The following is an 11,277-nucleotide window of genomic DNA, read 5'->3' as shown; positions in this document are numbered from 1 at the left end:
CCTTAACCCACTGAGCAAGGCCAGGGATCAAACCCACAACCTCATGGTTCCTAGTCGGATTCGTTAACCACTGAGCCACGATGGGAGCTCCAACCGTTACTGTTTATTCAGTGTTTCTTTCTTACATGCAGGTGTCTGCTATTAACTGTTAAAGCTAACTACTGCCCTGCTGTGTTCTGAGGCTTCAGCAGTGAAGAATGAAAAGTCCCCTGGCTTAAAGTTACTTTCTAATGCAGGAGTCACTTAACCTGTCATCTGTTATTGTACATCCGTTATCTGTTGTTGTATAACAGTTGACACAGAACATGTTTTGTTACTGTAAATTTTCAGTGTATTAGGAGTACAGGCTTGGCTTAGCTGAGTCCTCTGCAAGCCAGCAGTGACAGTGCTGCCAGGGCTAGGTTCTCATTTGAGGCTCGACTGGGGAAGGATCCACATCCAAGCTCACGTGGTCATCGGCAGCATCTGTTTCCTTGCTGGCTTTGGGACTGAGGCCCTTAGCTGCTCTCATAGGACATCTCACAGCCTGGCAGGCTCCTTCTTCAAAACCACCAGAGAAGGGGGTCTCCTAGCAAGCTGGACATTACATTCATGTAACACATAGTCACATATGCATAATCACATACATACTCTCACTTTTACTACGTTCTGCAGGTTAGAAGCAGTCAGGTCCTGCTCACATTCAAGACAGGGGGATTTGTACCATAAGTGGGGTCATCGTTTCTGCCTTAGCATCCACCTGCTACAACAAGTAAAATGTAGGTTATGATAAGTGTACAGAGGGGCGTAGAAGGGGCAGGCCGTGTCAGCCACAGCATCTTCAACAGAGTCAGAAGTTGCCACCATGCCAAGAGCTGGGGGCAGGTGTTTCTGGAAAAGGACACAGCCTCCCCAAGGCCTGGAAGGAGCTTCATGTGTTTAAGAAAAAGAAATGAGGAGTTCACGTCGTGGCTCAGCAGAAACATATCTGACTAGCATCCATGAGGACTCAGGTTCGATCCCTGGCCTCACTCAGTGGGTCGAGGATCCGGCGTTGCCGTGAGCAGTAGTGTGGTTCACAGATGCCGCTTGGACCTGATGTGGCTGTGGCTGTGGTGTAGGCCACAGCTACAGCTCCAATTTTACGCCTAGCCTGGGAACCTCCATATGCAGCCCTAAATCAAAAAAAAAAAAAAAAAAAAAAAGAGAGAGAGAGAGAGAGAGAGAGAAAGAAATGATAGCAGTGTGGCAGGGTTTAGTGAGCAAAGGATAAGTGGAGGAAAGACAGGAGTCCATCATGCCGGTTCTTGTTGGGTAAGAAATTTACAGCAAAGAAAAAAAGGGAAGATGAGGAATCTTCCCTTTACAGTTACACCTTACATGAAGAGGGACATAATTAGATTTTTTTTTAATCTTCTCTTTGCATTAAGAGGGTCATAATTAGAGTTTTAAAGATCACTTGTGGCCAATGGATTGGGAATCAAAGGGCCAGTTAATAGGTCTGTGGATGTCCAGAGCAGAGGATAGCCCAGGGTGATGCAGACCTGCATTTGGAGAGCCAGCAGCACTTGGTGATGGATTGTATGTGGCTGGGAAGGAAAGGGGGGGAGCAAGGAGGGCACTTCGATTTTTATTTTGAACCAGGGGGTAGGAAGTGACACTGTTTCCTGAGATGGGGGCTGGGTGAATGTTCAAAATCTTCTTTGCTCATATTCAGTCAAATATGCCTTTTTGACACCAAGAGAATATGTCAAGGGGATGGTGGCTTAGAGGGGAAGTCTGGGCTGGGGCCACAAGATTTGGGAGTATTTTCAGTGCTGAGAACTTTACACAGCCTTCCTATGGAATGCTCTCTGGAGAGTAGCAAAGAGTTCACTTTAAAACATTTCTGATCACATAAACATCCTTGCTTCAAACTCTGCAGAGTGCAAGGTGCATTCTCAGTGCACTTAACACTTAAAAGTGCTGATTCCTTCCTTTCTTTTCTTTCTTTCTTTCTTTTTTTGTTTGCATTTTAGGGCCATACCCACAGCATATGGGGCAAATGGAAGTTTCCCTTCCCAGGCTAGGGGTCAAATTGGAGCTACAGCTGCTGGCTTACACCACAGCTACATCAGTGCTGAATCCAAGCCTCATCTGCAATCTACACCACAGCTCACAGCAACACCAGATCCTTAACCCACTGAATATGTGGTCGAACCCTCATCCTCATGGTTCCTAGCCTGATTTGTTTCCACTGCGCCACGATGGGAACTCTTTTTTTTTTTCCCCTTCCTTTCATGGAGACTAGGTTGGGTTCTTAACCTGCTGAACCACAATGGAACTTCTTTTCCTTCCTTTCACGGATAAGACCTATCACAGACTGTACCTGCTGGCTTCTCACTTTCCATATCCTCTTAGCCTCTGGGTTTTAGAGGTGAAACTAAGGTTCAGAGCTGAAATAATTTACCAGTTCTGTTCATAATTGTGGCATCTAAATCCAGGCTTTGCAGTTCCAGCTCTGTCTGCCACAGTCCCTGGAGCCTGACACACTCCCTGGAGCCATTGCCCATCAAACAAAATAAAATAATGTACAGAACCCAGCATAGTGCCTGCCACAGAATAGGCCCATAAAGAAGAGTTGTCCAAGGGCCCAGTGCACCATCATTTAAAACTGATACAGGGGCACGTGAAAAGCCTATGTTTAGCCACGCTTGGAGGAAAGGTGGGACTCAGGTTATTCAAAAGATATCATTGGTAGAGATAGAAGGTTAACCATGGGGAAGAGAGTCAGTAATGCTGAATTAGCTTTGTATGGTAACAGATGGTATCTAGACATACTGTGATGGCCATTTTTGTAATGTATATGGACATTGAAACTTTATATACCTGAAACTAATATAATATTGTGTGTCAGTTATACTTCAGTGAAAACAGGTATTCCTTTGTGGCTCAGCGGTTAGCAAACCCGACTAGGATCCATGGGGATACAGGTGTGATCCCTGACCTCTCTCAGTGGATTGAGGATCCGGCGCTGCCGTGAGCTGTGGTGTAGGTTGCAGAAGCGGCTTGGATCTTGCATGGCTGTGGCTGTGGCTGTGGCTTTGGCCGGCAGCTGTAGCTCTGATTTGACCCCTAGCCTGGGAACGGGAACTTCCATATGCTGCAAGTGCAGCCCCCAACCCCCCAAAAAAAGCAAAACAAAACAGGTATTATTGGCCTTTTAGGCATGGTTAAATGTGTTTCTGATGTGGAAAGGTAATCCCCAGAGCAGCAAAACTGACTTTACGCCATCAGATTATTAAGGTGTCAGGATGACTGTAGGTGTTTGTTTTGGCCATGTGTCAGGTACTATCCTAAGCCCTCCACACGTCAATACACGTTCTCAGTCAGTCCTCCCTGCCACCCATTTTAGAGATGCGGAGGCTGAAAGCCTGAGAGGTTAAATTGCCTAGGGGCATGTAGAAGCAGCAGCGGGATGCAAGCCCAGTTTGCCCACCCTGGTAACCAGTATGTCTTGAAATGTTAACACCTCCACCACCTTAAGTCCTGGGCTCTGGACTCCTGCCCTAGGAGAGGTCTGTGGCCTTTCCTGTGACCTCTGCTGCGGTGTTGGCTAACTCCAGGGATCACTGTCTTCATAAGATGGAAGGCGAACAGTTGGTTTCTTCCAGAGTCGTGCACATAGCTCCCACCTCTGCATGGTTTCTCCCGTCTGCTCCACGAAGATCAGGCGATTCAGCCCAGATGTTGTGACACCCTGGCAAGGTATGGTCTGGCATGAGTTGTCAGAAGGTTGAGGTGACTAATGGTACTTCACGTATGTTCGGCTCTGCCTCTTGGAGCAGAAGATAAAAGGTGGAGCTAGAGAGAACGGGTGGAATTTGAGGACATCCCACTTTCTGTTGCCTATGCCACAGCAACCCCAGAACATGTGTGTGTGCAGGTACACACATAGCGTGAGTGAGTGATTAATATGCATGTGTGAACACACATATATCATGAGTATGAAGCATGTGTGCGCACACACACACACACACACACACACACACGCCCTGAGTGATTGCTAAGGATTGTGACAATTATGAATTATTGAAGTGCTTTCTTTGCCTTCCTGGGGGAAATGTAGGAGGTGGGGATTACATCCAAACCTGCCATGCCTCTTGGATATGTCATTATAGTAAGTATCATCCACTGCCTACACGGGAAACATTGAAAATCAATGATGTTGGAGCATTCCACTCTGCACCTCCCGTTTCCAAACATTTCCACCTTCCACGGTCCAGCTCAAGGCTGATCCCTCAGTGAAGTCACATGTCACTTCTGGACACTGGTTCTACACGTGCAGGCCTTGTGGACCAGGCATGGTAAGCAAATGACAGTTTTTCCGGGCATGATTCCTCAGCCTGTAATGAGAATGCCACCCAACCCCAGTCTCTGGGAGACTGAAGCAGGTGATGTCTAAATTATAAAAAGGGATCTCTAAATTTATAAAACTACAAAGCACTAGAATGATCACATCCTCGCTCGACTGGATTGTCTCGTTTGCTGCTCTTCACTTTTTAGGGCTGCACCTGTGGCATATGGAAGTTCCCAGGCTAGGGATTGAATCGGAGCTATAGTCTTCAGCCTACACCACAGCCCCATCAACGCCTGGACCCGAGCCACGTCTGCGACCTACACCACAGCTCACAGCAATGTCAGGTCCTTAACCCACTGAGCGAGGCCAGGGATGGAACCTGAATCCTCATGGATGCTAATCAGATTTGTTTCCGCTGAGCCACGACAGGTACTCCTTTTATGTATGTATGTATGTATGTATGTATGTATGTATTTTGTCTTTTCTCCATTTCTTGGGCCGCTCCCACGGCATATGGAGGTCCCCAGGCTAGGGGTCTACTCAGAGCTGTAGCCGCCGGCCTACACCAGAGCCACAGCAACATGGGATCTGAGCCTCGTCTGCGACCTACACCACAGCTCACAGCAATGCTGGATCCTTAACCCACTGAGCAAGGCCAGGGATCGAACCCATGACCTCATGGTTCCTTGTCTGATTTGTTAACCACTGCGCCACAACGGGAACTCCGTGTATGTATGTATTTTTGCTACTCCCTTATGTTTGTCCTTCCATCTGCCTTCCCTCCCTGCCCCCTCAGTGCTAGCTAGTGCCCTGAAAATGGAAACAGTGTCCGTGTCTTTCACCTCGGGTAGCCCAGAACCTTATACCTAGAAACCCCTGAACAAGATTTTGCGTCGACTAGAAAGACCGAGAAGACTGACTATTAAGCAGTTCTTCATTGGGTGACTCTTCCCACCCCCACCCGGGGACATTTGGGGGTGTCTGAAGGCATTTTGGATTGTCATGGCTCAGGGTGTGTGTGCAGGGGATGCTGCTGGGGTTAGTGGGTCAAGGCCATGGATGCTGCTCAACGTTCTACAACTCACAGCATAGCCCTTTACGACAGAGAACTCTTAGGCCCAGATGTCAGCACCAAGGTTGAGAAACCCTGATTTCAACAGATGGGGATCATGAAGACCATTGGGCCACACAAGAGCTGGGGTGGGGCTGGAGAGGGCCAGGTCTGCCCCAGAGCACCTGGTTATGCTAGTGGCTTCAGGGAGACAGACCCCTTCACATTCGCGAAGTATTTCATGTCCTCAAAGAGCTTTAACATTCGTTATCATCTTTGACCTTTCATGAGAGTCCTGAGAGGTCCTTCTCTTTACATTTCCATGCCCTGCTTGTCAGTGGGCGGCAGAGGAAGCTGGGCAAATAGGCAAGTCATTTTCTGAAGGTCTCAGAGCTGACTGAGCCTTTAACCCACTGTCAGATGGCCTGCTCAGGCATTCTTTCTCTGCCCTCTGCTTTCTGCTAAAGTGGAAGTTATGAGGGTGAGACGTCAGGAAGGTAAACTACTTGACATTTGGGAATCAGAGAGCCATCTGGGCTAGAGAGAGCATGGGCCCCTCAGCTGGGGCAGTCAATGTAGACAGGCTTCTCAAAACTCAGGAGGAATATGCTCTACTAGTCCCCATGGCACCGTTTAGGTGCTGGAACTTCAAGCCCCATTTGAGTTTCCTAGACAAAGTGCTGGAGGGAGTTCCCGTCCTGGCTCAGTGGTTAGTGAATCTGGCTAGGAACCAAGAGGTTGCGGGTTCGATCCCTGGCCTCGCTCAGTGGATCGGGGATCCCGAATTGCTGTGGCTGTGGCGTAGGCAGGCGGCTACAGGTCCTGTTGGACCCCTAACCTGGGAATCTCCATGTGCTGCGGGTGCAGCCCTAAAAAGGACAAAAAGACAAAAAAAAAAAATTGTTTGATTTCTGAGTCACTAGAGGGCACTCACACGCAGGTGATCTGAAGGTGGCTCAAATGAGAAGCAACAGCACTGAGACCTGGAAGAAGCTTCAGGCTGTGCTTAAACATTATGTGCATGCGTACAAGGGCTTACAAGGCAGATTCTGAGCCTGCAGGTCTGGAGAAGGACCTGAGTTTCTGCATGGCTCGCCAGCTCCTGGTGAAGCTGTTACTAAACTAGTTTTGTTTGCCCGGCAAGCGCTGAGACGCTGAAGTTTACAGGAGAGAAAGGGTTTGGTCACACAGCAGCCAAGTGAGAAGACCAGGGAACTGCCTCCTCAAAGGCACATGGCTAGGGATATTTATGTGTGGAAACTAGAGCGTGGCTGAAAGTGGGAGGGAAGGTGATGGGAGGCAGGAAAAGGCAAGAGGATCACTGCTCTGCACAGGCACGTCTCAGTTACACGCTTCTTCATGGGACACGTGTTCAGAAAATGGTGGTGGTAGCATGATCTGTGGTGGAATTTTTGACTCTCTGACATCAAAAGGTCACCCATCAGACACTCGTGCAGGCCCACTTGAATTGTTGGTCTCAACAGGTTTGAACTGGGCAAGCCTAGCTTCATGGTCCTGAAAAAGCATTTAAGCCACCATTACTATAGTGACCCTATATGAGAGGCGTTATCCACAGGTGGCCATTAAAGGAGTGTTGATATCTGTTGTCCAAGCTTTGTGATGTTTGGAGGGTATGAAACTTAGAAAACGATTAAAGCACCTCTGGTGCTCCTTGAGGGATCCAGAGCAAAAAAAAAAAAAAAAAAAAAAAAACAAAACTGTTAACAAAAGCTTTTCTTATTTTTGGTTTATACACATTTGGCTATTAACCCAAAAGAAAGCTTATATATAACGGTGTATTTTTATAAATGTAAATTATGGCCATAAATTTTCTTCTAAAAATAAGGGTTCTTTAAGCCGGAATGATTTCAGATGATTTTACCTACAAGAAACAAAATGTCTCCCTTAAAAAATAAGAATAACTACCATCCCATTAAACATGAAATCCAGATACAAATGTTCTAGGTTTGATTTAGGAAACACAATGAATTAGTTGGGAATCTAGGCTTTCTATGTTTTACTCTACCATTCTCGGAGAGCTTTTTTTTTTTTTTTTTTTTAAGGACTGCACCTGCAGCATGTGGAGGTTCCCAGGCTAGGGGTCTAATTGGAGCTACAGCTGCCGGCCACAGCCACAGCAACACGGGATCTGAGCCGTGTCTTCAACCGCCATCACAGCTCATGGCAACACTGGATCCTTAACCCAACTGAGCGAGGCCAGGGATCAAACCTGCAACCTCATGGTTCCTGGTCGGATTCATTTCTGACGCGTCATGACAGAAACTTCTCAGAGAGCATCTTTAGATTTGTTTCCTCATGGTCACAAGAAGGCTGGCACAGCTCAAGAAATCGCAACATCTTATCACCACATCTAAAGGTAGGGAGAAAAGGGTGTAGCCTTACATAATTTTGTTTGAAATGAGGAAAAAGACAGAAATCTCCTCCCAATTTCTTGGGAATTGAGGCTTCATCTTGATCCTTTAGCCCATCAGGTTTCGTGCCCTAGGTGTATGCCATGTCATTCTGAACAAAGTCAAGTGTTGACTGAAAAAAAACACCCAACCTAAAAGTCGAGAATTGTATTTTCTTCTAGGATATTGCTGAGGACTATAGCCCGGAAAAAGCCTCTTAGATAGTTTTGAGGAACTTTGTTGCAAAGAGGTAAGAGATATAGAGAAGATTTTCTGGGGGGAAAAAAAAAAACTCAAACGTAGTCAAACATCAAAATATTATAGCTAATCACACAAAACACGTTATCTTTGAGTTAATGATTTTAGTGCTTTTCTATGTGTAGATAGATGCAAGAATCTGAGCTCGTTGAATTTATTTCTTTAATATGCATCTTAACTGTCTAGGGCCAATATCCTGGGGGTTTTTTTCCATCCCGAATTCCCCTCTGGGCACACCATGCGGGCAGCTGCAGTGGCTGATGGCTTAATGGCGGTTAATATTCTTTGTCCACACAGCCTTTGCCATTGTCTAGCACAGTGATCCTTATCCAGGGGCAAATGTCAGAATCATCTGAGAAGATTGTATTAGAGTCCTCTTGCTGCTGTAACAAATTAGCACAAGCTTAGCAGCTTAAAAATAACAGATTTATTCTCTTACAGTTCTGGAGGCCTCCTATAGTTTCACTGGGCTAAAGGCAGGGGGTTAATAGGGCTGGCTCCTTCTGAGGCTCTGGGGGAAAAATCTGATTCCTTCACTTTTTCAGCCTCTTGTGTCCTGTATTCCTTGGCTTGTAGCCCCTTCCTCTGTCTTCAGAGTGCATCACTCTAATCTCTGCCTCCAGCATCACCTCACCCTCTCCTCTCTGTAGTTATATCTGATTCTGTCTCCCTCTTATGAGGATACTTGTGATTACATTTAGGCCCGCATGGGTAATCCAGATAATCTCTCCATCAAGATCCCTAAAGTCATCATGTGTTCACAGCCCCTTGTGCCATGAGAGGTAACATTCACAGGCTCCTGGGATCAGGACATAGAAATCTGGGGGCCATGATTCAGCCTCCCACAGAGCCTAAATATGCTTAGACCCAGTCTTTAAAGATTCTAGTTTAGTAGGTGAAGTCAGGACATGTATATTTTACAAAATACATGCACAATCAAGAACCTCTCATCTAGCACAGTGTTTTTTTGTTTGTTTGTTTGTCTTTTGTCTTTTTGCCATTTCTTAGGCCGCTCCTGCGGCATATGGAAGTTCCCAGGCTAGGGGTTGAATCGGAGCTGTAGCCACCGGCCTATGCCAGAGCCACAGCAACGCGGGATCCGAGCTGCGTCTGCAACCTTCACCACAGCTCACAGCAACGCTGGATCCTTAACCCACTGAGCAAGGGCAGGGATCAAACCCGCAACCTCATGGTTCCTAGTCAGATTCTTTAACCACTGTGCTACGACGGGAACTCCTAGCACAGTGTTTTAATCAGCCTTCAGTTGTGATTTATCATAGTATGAGGTTTTATTTAGACTGTCCAGACACTGCCTTTGGAGCACACGTATCAATACATCAACTATCACATTGAACCCCCACATGCTTCCAAAGTAGGTTTTATTCTCATTTTACAGATGTGGAAATAGGCTTGGAGACTCTTCCATCTGCCAAGGTCACACAGTAAGGAAGACGCAGATCCAGAACCCAAGCCCAGCTCTTATTCCAGAGCCTTAAACATTCCACTAAATGGCTTGAAGCAGAAGAAGGGGGCAGGGAAAAAAATGTTCAACATGAAAGGGGGCTTCCTAAGGCACACAAGTACATTCCCAGCTCCCATAAACTGCACCATCAGAACTGTCCAGGAGAATATTAGAATCCCAAATGCTTTCATCCTCCTCCTGGCATCTGAGTTACAATTTCAGCCCATCCCTACCTGAGGAGGAAGATTGCAAAGGCAAGTTTGGATGAAGGAGCAGCTTGGGATTTGAGCTCTCTTTCTGCCCACACAGCTCCTCTCAGCTAATGAGGCTGTCTCCCCCATGTACAGTAGGATGTATTCCTTCAGAAGTTGAGAACACCACTTTAAACAACCCACTCATTCTACTTGCTCCAGGCTACCATGGCAACAAGTGTTCATTCCAGCAGCTGCTCCACACAGCCAGCTTGGCTTTCTTCTTTCAGGGTTCTGCCTCAGCATTTGTGAACACATAAGAACTGACATGCCATGGGGCCACCTTGAGGCTCAGGTCACTTTGATGCTAAATTGTGACCCTACACAAAGAGACCAACTTGCAGATGAGAGCCTGAAGAACCACAATCAAGGTACTCAATACTGTGGACAAGCTTTGCTAGGGCTCAAGCCGCTCATCTGTAAGATGTCCATTTCTAGCAAAGCGTTTTTCAGGGTCTGTATGTGGGTTGGAAAAGGAATTTCCAAACTCATAGCGGGGTGAGAGGTAACTACGTTTATTGAGAGAAGAGATGCTGCTACACAGCAGGATGACTTCCTGATGATCAGGGAGAGCCAGACCTGAGCACGTGGTCATGACTGTTTTTATAGCCAAGGAAGAGAGGAGAGGTCTTAGGATACACCAGCTGACCTGCTGATTGGTTGGGGAAAGAGGGGTTTTACAATACACTTGCTGGTTGGTTGTAGGCATACAATGCCCCTATAGGGGTGCGGTGAGGCGTGGGCTGCATACCTCTCCTGGTAGAAGGTAAGAAGGAGTAGACCAGGTTGCTCAAGGGGGAAGGGGGCATTAAAATGAGATGGGTGGGGCAATAATGATTTGGTAATTCTTGTCTTGGCCAGAGGCTTTGAGTTTTATATCTTTGGAGAGGCCTTGAAGTCCCACAGTGTTTTTCAAGTTGTGGGTAAGGTAAATTATCTTCCTAGTGTTGCTGTAACGAATCAATACAAACAAAATGATTTAAAACGAGTTATTTTAGGAGTTCCAGTAATGGCACAGCAGGAACGAATCTAACTAGGAACCATGAGGTTGTGGGCTCAATCCCTGGCCTTGCTCAGTGAGTTAAGGATCTGGCATTGCTGTGAGCTGTGGGGTGGTTTGCAGACTGGGATCTGGCATTGCTATGGCTGCACTGTAGGCTGACAGCTGTAGCTCTGATTAGACCCCTAGCCTGGGAACCTCCATATGCCGTGGGCCTGGCCCTAAAGCAAAACAAAAACCAAGAAATGACAAAAACAACTGAGTTATTTTACATCTCTGGAATTCAAAAGTCCAAAATGGGGCAGCACGACTGTGTTCTTCTGGGGGCTCTAGGAAAGAATCCATTTCCTTGCCATTCCCAGCTATTACAGGCTGCCCACATTTCCTGGCTTGTGGACAACGTCATTCCAACTTCTGCTCCCACTAAGACAAATTTCCTGACTCTCTTGTGGGTTTTAAGGGAGGCTTGTGCATGGGCCCACTTGGATAATCTTCCCATGTCAAGACCCTTAACCATATCTGCAAA

This window comes from Phacochoerus africanus, chromosome 5, assembly GCF_016906955.1.
Source record: "Phacochoerus africanus isolate WHEZ1 chromosome 5, ROS_Pafr_v1, whole genome shotgun sequence".
Taxonomy (NCBI): Eukaryota; Metazoa; Chordata; class Mammalia; order Artiodactyla; family Suidae; genus Phacochoerus; species Phacochoerus africanus.
Note: the sequence above shows the minus strand (reverse complement) of the source record.